Source organism: Myotis davidii, unplaced genomic scaffold (assembly GCF_000327345.1).
Source record: "Myotis davidii unplaced genomic scaffold, ASM32734v1 scaffold1010, whole genome shotgun sequence".
Classification (NCBI taxonomy): Eukaryota; Metazoa; Chordata; class Mammalia; order Chiroptera; family Vespertilionidae; genus Myotis; species Myotis davidii.
In genome coordinates, this window is record NW_006281930.1 from 129940 (window position 1) to 133503 (window position 3564).

At 39.4% G+C, this 3564-nt stretch overlaps 1 pseudogene; it reads right to left on the minus strand.

Moving 5' to 3' along the window:
* Positions 1 to 324: 324 nt before the first annotated feature.
* LOC102751915 lies at positions 325 to 3135 on the minus strand (annotated as a pseudogene).
* Between the last annotated feature and the right edge of the window lie 429 nt (positions 3136 to 3564).

A 3564-nucleotide genomic window follows, 5' to 3' on the forward strand; every position in this document is an offset into this window, starting at 1 on the left:
AAGAAGACACAGGTTTTTCATTAAGCTTTCTTTTAATGGGTCTCAAAATTCTGTGGCAGATCTTTTATCAAGTTGTTTCTATTAAAAGGTAATGATTTTAATAACTTATAACTTAAAAACTCACACACACACACACACACACACACACACACACACACACACACAATGGTCCACAAAACATTCTCCTTTCCTTTTGAAGATTTTATGGTGCATTGTAATCATTAATCAGTCTTTTACTTTTAAACTGAAATGGCCAATTGAGACAGACATTTCTGAGACCATTCTTCCACCAGTGGTTAAGACTGGGATGGCAGATATTGGAGATAATATTCATTTAGCCTTCTGAGCTTTCTGGGCAGACGTGGTGACTTTGCCAGCTCTAGTTTGTCCACTGCTTTTATCTGTCTCATTTCACCACCAACAAAAAACAGCCCAGAGGATAGTCAGGGAAGTTCTTGACACAGATGGGAATTCTGTGAATGTTCCCCCATGTCCCACGTGGTTCAGGGTTCAGGATCTGGAGGAGGGGCCACACGCAAATGAAAGAGACGAGACAGGAAATAATTGGGAAATATTGGGAGCCTGGTGGGCAAGCCCAACTCAAGGGGAAGGACTTCCACTGGTGCCCAGGCTTCACCAACCTTTTATTCAACTTTGGATACACATAAAGCCCTTAGTCGGGCAGGCAATTGCAGTAGCAGACAGACTATCTTAAAGGTCAGTAAATATTAGAAGGATTTACTCGGAGACTATTTGATCAGGAAATAGCTTGAGCCCCCATTGTCTGGACTAGACAATTGGTGCATAACTCTGGTCCTTGCCATGGGTTCAAGGTTCACCAGCATTCTGAGATCCTTGTTTGCACTTCTCTGTTAGTGAAGACAATGCATTGAAGACAATGGGCGGCTTCCTGCAGAATTCCAGGAACCATATCAATGAGGGCAGCATTACCAGACTTCAAAAACTTTGGGCCATCTTCTAGTTTTTTCTCAGAATGATGATCCATCTTCTTCTATAGCTTAACAAAATTGCAATATTAGCTGTATGACAATCCAGTAGAGCTGCATACCCAGCATTGACTTGGCCTGGATGCTTCAGGATACCCACCTGACCTATGAAGACAGTTGCTTCTATTGGTGGGTCATTTTTACTGTCACTAGTCACATTGCCATGACAAACATTCTTGCCGGACATGTTTTCAACATCGAAGCCCACCTTGTCTCCAAGAAGAGCTTCACTCAAAGCTTCATGGTGCATTTCAACAGAATTTATTTCAGTTGTAATGTTGACTGGAGCAAAGTTGACCACCATACCTGGTTTTAGAATACCAGTCTCCACTTGACCCACAGGGACAGTACCCATACTGCCAATTTTGTAGACATCCTGGAGAGGCAGATGGAGGGGCTTGTCAGTTGGATGCGTTGGTGGCAGAATGCAATCCAGAGCTTCAAGCAGTGTGGTTCCACTGGCATTGCCATTTTGACAGGTCACTTTCCATCCCTTGAACCAAGGCATATTAGCACTTGGCTCCAGAATGTTGTCACCATTCCAATAAGAAATTGGCAGAAACCTACAGTGTCTGGGTTATAGCTAATTTCTTAATGTAGGTGCTGACTTCTTTTTTAAATTAAATTTATGGGGTGACATTGCTTAATAAAATTATATAGGTTTCTGACTAAGCTAAGAACCTATTTCTCTAATACATGGGCTATAAAACTCAAACTCATGTGGTTACCAGAGGGAAGGGATGGGTTATAGTAAAGGGTAAAGGTGGCCAAATATATGGTGGTGGAAGATGATTTGACTTTGGGTGGTAGGCACACAATGCAATATATAGACCATGTATCATAGAAATGTACACTTGAAATCTATATGATCTTATTAACTACTATCACCCCTCAAATTTATTAAATATAAATTTTAAATATTACATAGCTTTCAAGTGTACATTTCTATGATACATCATCTATAAATTGCACTGTGTGTCCATCACCCAAAGTCAAATCTTCTTCCGTTACCTTTATTTGTTACCCTTCAATACCCCACCCCCTTCTCTCTGGTAACCGCCATACTGTTTGTGTCCATGAATTTTTGTTTGTTTTTCTAGATTGTTTGTTGCTTTCAGTTTTATATCCCACATGTGAGTGTAATCATATGGTTCTTACTGTAGGTGCTGACTTTTTAAACAATGATCTCATTTCTCTTTTGGCTGAAGGGTAGCTCAGTGGAATCCATTTTGTTAACACCAACAATTTGTTATTTGACACCCAGTGTGTAAGTCAGGAGGACATGCTCACAGTACTGCCCATTCTTGGAGATTCTTCAAATTCAGCAACACCAGCAGCAACAATCAGGACAGCACAGTTAGCCTGACGTGTGCCTCTAATCATGTTTTTGATAAAATCTCTATGTCCTGAGGCATCAATGATGGTCAAATAATATCTCCTAGTCTTGAATTTCCATAGGGAGATATCAATGGTGATACCATGCTCATGTACAGCCTTTAATTTATCAAGGCCCAGACATATGTGAAGGAGATCTTCCCAATTTCAGCAGCCTCCTTCTCAAATTTTTGTTGGTTCTTTTGTTGACCCCGCCACATTTGTACATCAGATGACGAGGAGTGGTAGACTTGCCAGACCCCATATGTCCAATGATTATGGTGTTGATAAAAGGTTTTCCCTTTCCCCTTTTGCCTTAGATTTAGCTATTATTTTCACAACAGCTGTCTTCTGGTGACACACTGGTTACTCAAAAACAATACTTGTTATTTTACATCTTTTGATTGCAGGGACCCTCAAGGGTGTGAAATGATATCCATTGTGGTTTTGATTTTCATTTCCCTGATGACTAATGATGTTGAGTATCTTCATGTGTTGATTAGCTATTTGTATATACTTTTATAGAAATGTTTATTCATATTCTTTGCCTATTTCTAAATTGAGCTTTTTTTTATTGTTGAGTTGTAAGATTTCTTTATATTCTGAATAATCTGGAGAGATTATCATATGTATTTTTATTCATATGAATTATAGATATTAGATATATGATTTACAAATATCTTTTCACATTATGTGGGGGGCCTTTTCCCTCGCCTTGTAGTGCCTTTTGAGGTACAAAGGTTTTAATGGTCATGCCCAATTTATTTATTTTTAATTTGTTTCTTTTTTATTTTATTGTTTAAAGTATTACATATGTCTCCTTTTCCCCCCATTGACCTCTCCCCAGTCATTCCCACATCCCCAGCACATCCCCTCATCCCCCTACTGTCTGTGTCCATGGGATATGCTTATATGCATGCATACAAATCATTTGGTTGATCTCTCACTTCCCTCATCACCCCACCCCCGCCACCTTCCCTCTGAGGATGGATGGTCTTTTCCATGCTTCTATGTCTCTGGATCTATTTTACCTCACCAGATTATGTTGTTTATTTTATTCCAAAAATGAGTGAGATCATGTGATATTTATCTTTCTCTGATTGGCTTATTTCACTTAGCATAAAGCTCTCCAGATCCATCCATGCTGCTGCAAATCATGAGTTCTTTCTTTCTTTCTTTCTTT